An 11,137-nucleotide genomic window follows, 5' to 3' on the forward strand; every position below is an offset into this window, starting at 1 on the left:
CTTGTTAGGTAGTTATTCCTGCTTTAGGTGAAGAAACTGAGGTTCAGATGGGTGGAGGGAATTACCCTAGGCCAAACAGAAAATCTGCATTCTAACTCATGCCTTTGTAACTCCAAAGCCATTCCTTATCCCACTGTAAGTCAGTCAATATATATTTACTGAGCACTTACGTATGCAGGCACTGTTCTCGGTGCTGGGGATTCATCAGTAAAGAAAATAGACAAAAAATTCCTGCCCTCATAGGGTTTACATTCTAGTTAGGGAAACATAATAAGACAAACAAGTAACTAATCAATAATGTTAGGTACTGAAAACTGGTCAGGAAGAAAAATAAAATGGGGAAAGGGAATATAAAGTGGAGACAAGGGATGAAATTTAGAAAGGGTGGCCGGGGAAGGCCTTAATGAGAAGGGTGACTTAGGAGGAAGTACGGGGAGAGCCATGCAGATTGCTATAGGAAGAAAACTGTCAGGCCAAAGGAACAGTAAGTTCTAAGGCCTGAGGCCAGTGTGCCTGGCGTGTTCTGTGTTACTGAATAAAAGGAATTGTTTTTCTCCTGAATTACTCAGGAAAAAAAAAATTGTCTCAAGTCTCTGTTTTAATTTGTGGAAAGCCAGCCTGAAGATTCCAAGACGGAAAGAATAGAAATCATCATTCAACCTGCAAATGAGAGGCAGCAGCATTCATGAACAGATGAAAGCTGTAGGAAAATCTAAGATTTAGATAAGGGTCACTCAGCTTCACTTAACTGTGAAAGCAGCATAATCTGTTTCTGCTTCCAACCGTTCCAGTTAGAATCAAAATCAAGTATGCACTTTAATTATACTAGTGAAGAGCTCACCACAATTCCCAACTGAGTGCTCTAAGAGAAATAGGAGAGAAAGCTTCAATTTGGGACCCAGTTCCTCTGAATAACAAAAGTGCATTCCTTGTCACTGAATATATACACTGCCATGTTTTATAGGTAGAAAAATATTAAAATTTAAAAAAAATTTTTTCCTTGCTATACTAGTTGCTGCTGTTTATTGAAACTACAAGTTGGTATTACTCTTTTTTCTCAAGTTTCTATTTATTGGAAAAATAATACTAATTAACAACTGTTAAACTTTCTCACCTGGAAGAGTTTGGGACAAAGAGAAAGCTCTCCCAGATATATTACATTATGTAACTTTGCAGGGAAGTGTTTCCTTTCAAGAGGCAGCTTTACAAAGCACTTTCTCTTGATGTGTTTTCTCTTTTCTAACTTAATTTTATAGTTAGCCTGGAACTAGCATGTTGCATTTGAATTCAACCACTATCCTCTTTTATCATAGCAATCTTAAATTTTTATTTCATTTATTTGTTTCACTTATTCCCCAATAAGAACAGTATCTTATTCATATTTGTCATATCAAAAGTCTAGCATGTCAGTTAACTATAAGAAACAACTCAAAATGACTTTTAAAACAAGAAGCCTAGAGATGGTCTTTCTAGGTTTGATTAATTCTTTGATTTCCTTCTATTTCCTGCCCTACTGTGCACTGCAGGGTCTCCTTGGGCTATTTCCCTCCCCTCAAATGATGGCTGTCACAGTTCAGGCACTACATGGAGACAGGACAATGTCCATCAACAGAAGGTTATTTCTTTCTGAATACCACTTTTTAAGATGGTGGAAAAGCCTATTCTAAAAGCCCTTCTACAGACTCTCCTTCATATCCTGTTGGCCAGAAGTATGTCACAGACTTATCTGTGAGAAAGAAAATGGTGTCATGAAAACCTGTATAGACTAACTGCAATTCACCCCATGGGGGTGGGCTTGGAGCTGAGGCTGGGACCAGCCTTCCCAGAAGCTTATGGCAAGGAGAAGCATGAGAGAAGAACAAAAACTGAGATTCTATACTAACAAAGAATGGAGGAATTTTTATTAGGCAACAGACTACAATGTCTGCTAAAACTAAGTACCTAGAACGTGACAGTCACTGAATAAATGTTTGCTGAATCAGTGAATAGATTTCCACACAAAGAAAACATCAAGAACTTTAAGAGACACAGATAATTTATAAACTCCATGTTAAGTGAAAGTAAGTGTACCTTTTGTCATTTTATTTCCTCTCAGTTCCAAATTCATCCTTCATTGCCTGCTCTATTAAAATGGAGCTAGGTCCATTAAATATTTTTCTTTATCAGGTGGTAAGACAAATCAAGCTTTGTCACTAAAGGACTGTGGAGAGACATTACAAAAGAAAAGAGTTTTCCTTCCTGGTTGTTGTGTGTTCCATTGGCTCTGTCCCAGGGGCTGCTTCCCTGGGTTCCGGTAGTGCATGCAGGCAACAGCACACAGTGGCCAAGTGTTTCCCTCCCCACCATAACTTCGCCCTCCTTTGGCCACTTTGGCTGCAGAGTGCCTCCAGTGAGACACCTCACCGTGAATAGCTTTCCCCAGCAACCTAAGATTTTCAGAAAGTTCCAGAGGGCAGATTTTTGGCAAGTTCCACTAGCATGGCACCACAGCAACTCCTTCATTCAGTGAGACATAGCTGTGCTCTCTCCAACAAGGTTTGCATCTCAACCTGGGGTGGGGGGTGGCCTCTTCTTTGGGTGCTCCATCTCAGCCCCAGAAAAGTACTGCTACTGATTACTGCTATTCCTATATTCTTTAGAGTTCTCTTTGCTTCTTAGCCAATCCCTTGTTACTCCAATCCCCTGTTATAGTTAATAATTCTTTCCATTAAACTTTCTCTATTCAAATAACCATGTGCTCTCTGTCTCTTGTGGTTTCTGTATCAGATTGGACCTTGACTAATACAGAGGATAATAGCAAAGAATCTCAGGCCTCACTGTAAACTCAGAAAATGATTAATAAGACTGATTTCATTTTCAGTTCAATGCATAATTATCTACACAATAACTAGGACTTATGGGGGAAAAGATATATTTTGAAGATATGGTCCTTGTGCTCTAAGAATATGGTTTGGTTGAAAATATAGAATATAGAGAATAGAAAATATAGAATATAGAATATATATTTTCTAGAATATATATATTCTAGAAAATATAGAATATATTCATATGAGTAAAATAATGGCTCAAGTCTGTACGTAATAAACTATCAGTAATTTCTGTCATTCAGAAAACTGTGTAGTTCAAATTGATATGGGCTGGAGCTCAGCAAAACGAAAATGCCTTCCATTTTACAAAACCCCCCCTCCTTATACGTCACTTAGAAGGAGAAAATCATTTTCTGTTATATACAGATATAAGTTCCAGAACAAGCTAAAGATCTCTCAAAACACAGCAATGATTGATTAAGACACTAAACCTGGGGACAGAGTGAAGGAAAAGAAAGAAATCAATACTAAGAACCTGGTAAACTCCACGACCTAAAGCCTTTCCATGGTCGACCTTTAGTTAAATTAATATAAGGAACTTATTCTCAATAAACTAATCAATGCTATGCTTTCATAATTTCTGTTTTTATATTTTTGTTTCTTTAAATTTCTTTTTATTCCTACTTATGGTCTCTGAATAATTTCTAATTTGTCCTGATTAAATTAAGCAGAAAGAAAATTGTTTACTTACTTCTAGGCCAGGAAAGCTAGAAGACTACTCCTACACAGATATGCAGTGGCGACAGCAGTTAATGCTGTTGGAAAACTGGACAATAAGACTTACAGAGAAGTTGGAATAAAATCGAGCCACCCTTAAGGCAGTCATGTGATAGATTCAAACTGAACTTAAATCCAACTTCACAAAGCTTGGAAAGATATAGATTTTCAGGAACAGTCTCACGGACATGCTGAGGAAGGACTCATATGGCACATTAACAAAGCACAGCTTCCTAAAAATCTTCTTTACCCATCTTTCTCCCTTAAATTTTCATGAGAGCTATCCAAATCGCTCCTCCCTTGTTCTCTCTTATACTCACTCACCCTTCCTCTCCCTCATTTTGCTGGTACTTCAAGCCCTTTCCTGCAGAGAATAGTTTGACTTCCTTCTCTTCAATTCCGTAGCTCTTCTAGCTCTTCTTATCTCGGTCAACACAATATAGTCCTGGGAGACAAGAAATGAAGGATCCTTCCCATAAGGGGGCCAGAGAAGCAGGAAGGAGAAAGATTGTGAATATTCAGACTTCAATATTTTTGTCCCTATCAAACATTCTTTCAATCAACATTTACTTATTAAGTTGCCAGGCATAGACAACGAGGTTTGGCCCCTACCCTGAAACTACAGGGTTTTCCCATTAAAAGTTTTACCTGGCTCTGTCTTTTGAATTTCTTTCCAAAGGAAGTGATTCTCTTACAAGAGGTAATTTTTTGCTTAATGAAGTAATTATTTTACAAAAATTACCCATGGAATACTTTTACATGGCTAATTTCCCTCAAGCGTTTAAGCTATGGTTTCAATTTCAGTGTTCACTGAGAAAGAGGTTAAGATAACCATGGTTTTTATAATCTCTTTTGAAACAACTAATCAAAGGTATTAGAAAAAATGGTCTTAAGGGTACCTTGCTAATAAAGCACCACTGACAAAGATGGATTATCTCTTCATATTTGCCACAAATGAAGTGGGGGAGAGTAAGAGAGAATCTTCTGAACACCACAGATTTATGCTTGGTAAACTGAAATTATCTTTTAAAATGTAATTCAAGAATAAGAGCATTGAAAACATAGATAAACATAACTTACTAATTTCTGACTGTATTAGTTATCTATTGCTGCATAAGAAATTACCCCATTATTATTTCATAGTTTCTGTAAGTCAGGAATCCAGGTGCAGCTTAGAAAGACCCTCCAGCCCAGAGTCTCTCAAAAGGCTATAGTCAAAGTGTTGGCCAGGGCCACAATCACCTCCAGATTTAATTTGTAAATTTAGAGTAATCCCATTTTTTTTTTTTTTAATCTTGAGAAGACTTTTTAGAATTGAACAAGCTAAGGCTCAAGTTTAAAGAGAAGAGAAAATACAGAAAAAGAGCTCATAAATTTTGGGGAAAAAAAGAGAACAATGAAGAAAGACTTGCCCCACTAGATGGCAAAACATAGGATAAAATTGTAGTAATTAAAACAGCATGGTATTAATTCAGAAACAGCTAAATTAATATATGTGATGAATACTGAGCCTAGAACAGAACAATTTTTATGTGGAAATGTTTACGATAAAGTAACATTTCATATCACAGAGAAAAGAATGAACCACTCAATAAATTGTATGGGCACAACTGACTATCTATTTGGAAAAATAAATAAATAATGTTAGATCTCTGTTGATATACCCCTGTATCAGGCTTCTTTATATTGCAAGCAACTGAAGACCCAGACCAAACTGCCTTATACAACAAAGGGTTCATTTAACTGGGAGACCCAGAGATAGAGCCGACCGTAGGGTTGCTTTGATTTAGTGGCTCAATACTGACATGAAAGACACTGGGAGGTTTTGTTTATTTATTTGGTTTTTGTCTTCTTTTTCCGTCTCTGGGTTTTGACTTCTGCAATGTCAGCTTCATTCTAAGGCTAAATTGCTGCCAAAGGTTCAGTCTTCATATCTGTATACCAGACCGCCCAAAAGGAGAAAAGCACTATTTTTTGATAGCTCCCTAAAAAGAAGGAGAAACCTCCTCTTCCAAAGAACTTCCACAACCTCCCTTCTTGTCTCATTGGCTCAAGCTGTCAGCCTGACCTATTTCCCAACATGCAATGATTTGGCTTACGCCTTAACAAATGATTGGCTTATGTGAATAAATCAGTGTGGGGAGATGGATGCGAATTCTCCCTTTGGTTTAAAATAGCAGGACCCTCTTTTAGAGCTATGGGTGGTGTCAATTTCCACTATGACCACCCCAAATGAAAGAAATGCCTATTACACAAAAGAGGAAAGAAAGAAAGCCTCCATGTCCACTATGACAATATATCGGAATAAATTCCAAATGCGTTAAAGATCCAACTGGTTAAAAACAGACAAACAGGATGCTCTACGCTCTACACGCTACGCTCAAGGAAGTAGAGCAGAACTCCTCACACTATAAGTACGAGCTGCATATAGTGGTTTCCTTCCAAAGAGTACAGTATGAAAAGGGGAGAAAGAGTAACTTTTCAGTAGGGAAACACAACCTCAGCCAGGTGATCAAGGTTAACAACAGTAATCAGTCATATTGGTTGTAGGTACCATTTATATGATGTGATGAGGGCATTTTACCTCTGTGATCTTCCTCTCCAAAATACAAAACACTAGTCTCATTATGAGAAAACCATCAGACAAATCCCAACTGAGGTCCATTCTACAAAATACCTGACCATTACTCCTCAAAACTGTCAAGATCATCATCAAAAACAAGAAAAAGTCTGAAAAACTGTCACAGACCAGACTAGGCTAAGGAGACAAAATGGCTAAATGTAATGAGGTATCCCAAATATACTGGGAGTCCTGGAACAGAAAAAGAACATTAGTTTAAAACTTGAAGAAATATGAATAAAGTATAGGCGTCAGTTAATAATAATATCAATATTGGCTTATTAATTATGACAAATGTACCATGCTAACATAACATGTTAATAATAGGGGAGATTGGGTTTGGGCTATATAGAAACTCCCTGTACTACCTTCAGAACTTTTTTGTAAATCTAAAACTATTCTAAAATTAGAAGCTTATTTTTAAATGTTTTAAACACATTAAAGACCTCCAAGATATGTTTTAGAAAAGAATATTTTAATAATCATAGATAGAAAACGATCTGACAAGCAAAATGCAAAACTCAGAAAGCAGAAAGGAAAAGCTGAACAGATCTGACTACATAAGAACTGAAAACTTTCATAAGAAAGACAATAACCAAAGTTAATAGATACCCAACAATGAAATTAAAGTATCTGCAACATATATATTAGATGAAGGACTCATATCTAGAATACAAAGAGAGAGAAAGAAACTAATTAGGAAATGACAGTCTAAGTAGACGAATGGGGGAAGCATCTAAAGTGATAAAATCAAAGAACAAATTCAAATGGTAAGTAAACATGAAAGGATGCTCAACCTCACCAATAATCAGGAAAATGCAAATGAAGCAAGACCAATGTTTTTAAGTCATTGGAAAGGGAAAGAGAGGGGGCAGGGGAAAAGGAAGACAGCAGTAGGGAGAGTATATGATTGCTACTCAGAGCAACTTGCGTTTATCACCGTAAAAGTGTGAGATTAAAAAATATATAGCTGCTCAAGACTTCAGGAAGCCCACAACAGACAAGCTGTAAAGTGTGCTGCAAAGCTGAATACAAAACTTAGTGAGGTAGAATGAAAACAATCGCTGACTTGGTTTAGGAAAATATCTTGATAAGCTTCTTTGGGTTGGGAAGGTGGCACCCAAAGATTTGCTCTAAAACGAGGCGATACGTAAACAAAGAGCTAGAAACAGAATTGGAAATGTATATAAATTCCAAATGTCTTTGGACTCAGGAAGAGATTTAGTAAAGCACTAAATAGAAGCAGAATTAGCTTCGACTGCCATGCCACTGAAGTGTATTCAGGAAGACACTAAATGGCCTCAAGGCTAGGCATATTTTTAAGCTTGTGTTAAATTTCATCTTTCCTTAAAAATTAAGTGCTGGTAACAGGTAGCTAGTTAATATTCATTCTAGGCTTAGGGAATGGTTATTTTTATAGAAAAAATATAGTTGTAGAAAAGTTTAGGCTGTCAGCCTTAGTTGTCCACAGCTGGAGGAAGACTAGCTTTTGGCATGCGGCCATGTCCAAGCTCAACCACTTACCTGAGGGCACCAAATTCTAGGCATGGTGCCTAGGAGGAAATAAATAGCCTCATATGTTTTAACTTATAAAGTCATGGCAAGCATCAAATATGGATAGGGTTAATTAAACTTACTCCACAAATATATGAATATTAACAGGAGAGGGTGCCCCTTCAAGCTTCAAGAGGCAATATTACTAAAAGAAAGTGCTAAGGTTTTATAACAGGAATTATAATAGTAATTCACAAATTCATGAACTCATATAGTTGAAAATACAAACAAATTTGAGACTGGTATTGTAATCATCATAATTATCTCTAATGTTATCACAGACTATGGATCCATTATAAGCTTTTTTTTTTTTTTTAAGGAAAAGAAAATTCCAGGCATACTCCAAATATTTTTAAAGTGTCATAATGGCGAATAATCACTTTTTCCCACAAAACCCCATTTTACTCTTGTAGACTTCTTCTCCATGGTCATTACCATCATCCTTATCATCACCACCATCATCATCATCAACACTTACTGAACATTCACTCTGTGCTAAGAGCTTTACATTAATTTTCTTATTTTTAAGTGTGAGATCTTTTAAAAATGCAAGTAACTCTGGATGTTATTACCAGTTTACACAGTAGCAGCAATCTTAAAGCAAGTTCCTTTGGGAATAGAACACAGAACATTAAACCTGAAGTGAACTGAAGGGAAGGTGGCATGAACGATGAAAAACAAAAATGAATTTTCCTTCCTTCACAATTTTGCTTAAAATGAGAACTGTATGTATGGATTATGTCAGAATGAACCCAAGATGTTTGTTATATTGTATTTTTAACTGGCTCCTTTTTATAAAATGCCTCAAGGATAGTCAGCATAGAACCGATTGAATACCTGACAAGTGCAGAACACTTTCCTAAGTGCTGTGATTAAAATTTTTAATTAGAAAAGTATAGTCTTTTGATCAAGAAAATCTGGGAAATATAGAAAATGGTATGCTCAGTAAAAGAAAGTGATGTCAACAGGTATACATCCAAAGTACAACTGTCTTGAACATTTTGATTAACCTTTAATTAAATCTTGTGATTTTCAAGGTTATGTTAATATTGTAACATAAGCATTTTCCATGTTATCAAAGTCTTTATAATCATCATTGTAACTGCTGCACTGAGCTTTATGATAATTTACTTGCTCCATTTTAAAAATTTAGGTTGTATCCAGCTTTTCAATATTATACACAAAGTTACAATGCATATATTTGCATAGAATTTGTGTTTTAGAATTTTTTTCTGGGATAAAGTCCATAAGCAAAATTAATGGGACAAGAAGCATGAGCAGTTTAAAGCTTTCAACATATTACTATCAAAAATTGCTTTGGGGCTTCCCTGGTGGCACAGTGGTTGAGAGTCTGCCTGCCAATGCGGGGGACACGGGTTCAGGCCCTGGTCTGGGAAGATCCCACATGCCGCGGAGCAAGTAGGCCCGTGAGCCACAATTACTGAGCCTGCGCGTCTGGAGCCTGTGCTCCGCAACAAGAGAGGCCGCGATAATGAGAGGCCTGTGCACCGCGATGAAGAGTGGCCCCCACCTGCCGCAACTGGAGAGATCCCTAGCACAGAAACGAAGACCCAACGCAACCATAAATAAATAAATAAATAAATAAATAAATTTTTAAAAAATTGCTTTGCAAAAGATACTGGAAATACAAAATATTGGATATATTCATTTGGAAATACAAATTATTAAAGACTTTTTGAAATAAAAATGCATACATGCTTTAAATCAGCAATCCTACTTCTAAGAATCTTTCCAACGAAAATAGTTACACATATATTCAAATATGGATGTACAAGGCTTTTGTTTCAACATTGTTTGAATTAGGAAGAAAACTGGAAGTAACCTGACTAAGGGGAAATAAATTGTGTTACGGCCATATTATGGGAAACATAAAGCTGTTAAGAAGAATTAATTCCCTCTACAATTTTGACATGAAAAGAGCTCTTAGAGAGTTGAGTGGAGCAAGAGTTAATAGATGAATAATCAAATAGAATGATTTCATTTATTAAAAAATAAGTAATTATATGTTTGAAGACACATTCAAAAATCAATAGAGATTGATGGTTGCAAAACATTATGAATGTATTTAATACCACGGAACTGTACACTTAAAAACTGAGTTATTTGTACTGAGGCGGATGGACCTAGAGTCTGTCATACAGAGTGAAGTAAGTCAGAAAGAGAAAAACAAATACCGTATGCTAACGCACATATATGGAATCTAAAAAAACGGTACTGATGAACCTAGTGTCAGGGCAGGAATAAAGACGCAGACCTAGAGAAAGGACTTGAGGACACTGGGGCAGGGTAAGCTGGGACGAAGTGAGAGAGTGGCATGGACATATATACACTACCAAATGTAAAATAGATGGCTAGTGGGAAGCAGCCGCATAGCACAGGGAGATCAGCTCGGTGCTTTGTGACCACCTAGAGGGGTGGGATAGAGAGGGTGGGAGGGAGGCTCAAGAGGGAGGGGATATGGTGATATATGTATACATATAGCTGCTTCACTTTGTTGTAGAGCAGAAACTAACATAACATTGCAAAACAATTATACTCCAATAAAGATATTTTTTTAAAAATCATTAAGATGGTAAATTTTATGTCATGTGTATTTTACCACACTTTAATAAAAAATCAATAGGGATTACACATCTGTAGCTGAGACTGCTAGTTGTCCCACCAAGTAATTCTCCCTTTCTTTCATAGCTATAAAATACCAAATTTAGCTGGGCATATTTCCCAGCCTCCCTTGCAATTAGAGTTGACCATGTGGAAAAATTCTGGCCAATAAGGTATAAGCAGAAGTGTTTGTGGCACCTCCTGAGATCTTCCTTAAGAAATAACTGATACAGGGGCTTCCCTGGTGGCTCAGTGGTTAAGAATCCGCCTACCATTGCAGGGGATATGGGTTCGAGCCCTGGTCGGGGAGGATCCCACATGCCGCGGAGCAGCTACTGAGCCTGCGCTCAAGAGCCCGCGAGCCACAGCTACTGAAGCCTGCACGCCTAGAGCCCGTGCTCCGCAGCAAGAAAAGCCACTGCAATGAGAAGCCCGCGCACCACGACGAGGAGAAGCCCCCTCTCGCCACAACTAGAGAAAGTCCAAGTGCAGCAATGAAGACCCAATACAGTCAAAAATAAATAAATTAATTTAATTTAATTTAATTTAAAAAAAAGAAATAACTGATACATTTGTCTGATTTTCAATAACTTTCAACAGCATTTATTTATTTTCATGCATCTGTGGAGCAGCTGTGCTCTGTCTACATTCATTCATTCTGGGTCCCAGAATGAAGGAGCGGCAGGTCAGGAGAAGCTCTTCTCTTAGAGGCAGCAGAGGTGCAGGAGGGCAGGCAGAAGGATGGAGGCTTCTTAAG

The sequence above is a fragment of the Eubalaena glacialis genome, chromosome 17, assembly GCF_028564815.1.
Source record: "Eubalaena glacialis isolate mEubGla1 chromosome 17, mEubGla1.1.hap2.+ XY, whole genome shotgun sequence".
Lineage (NCBI taxonomy): Eukaryota > Metazoa > Chordata > Mammalia > Artiodactyla > Balaenidae > Eubalaena > Eubalaena glacialis.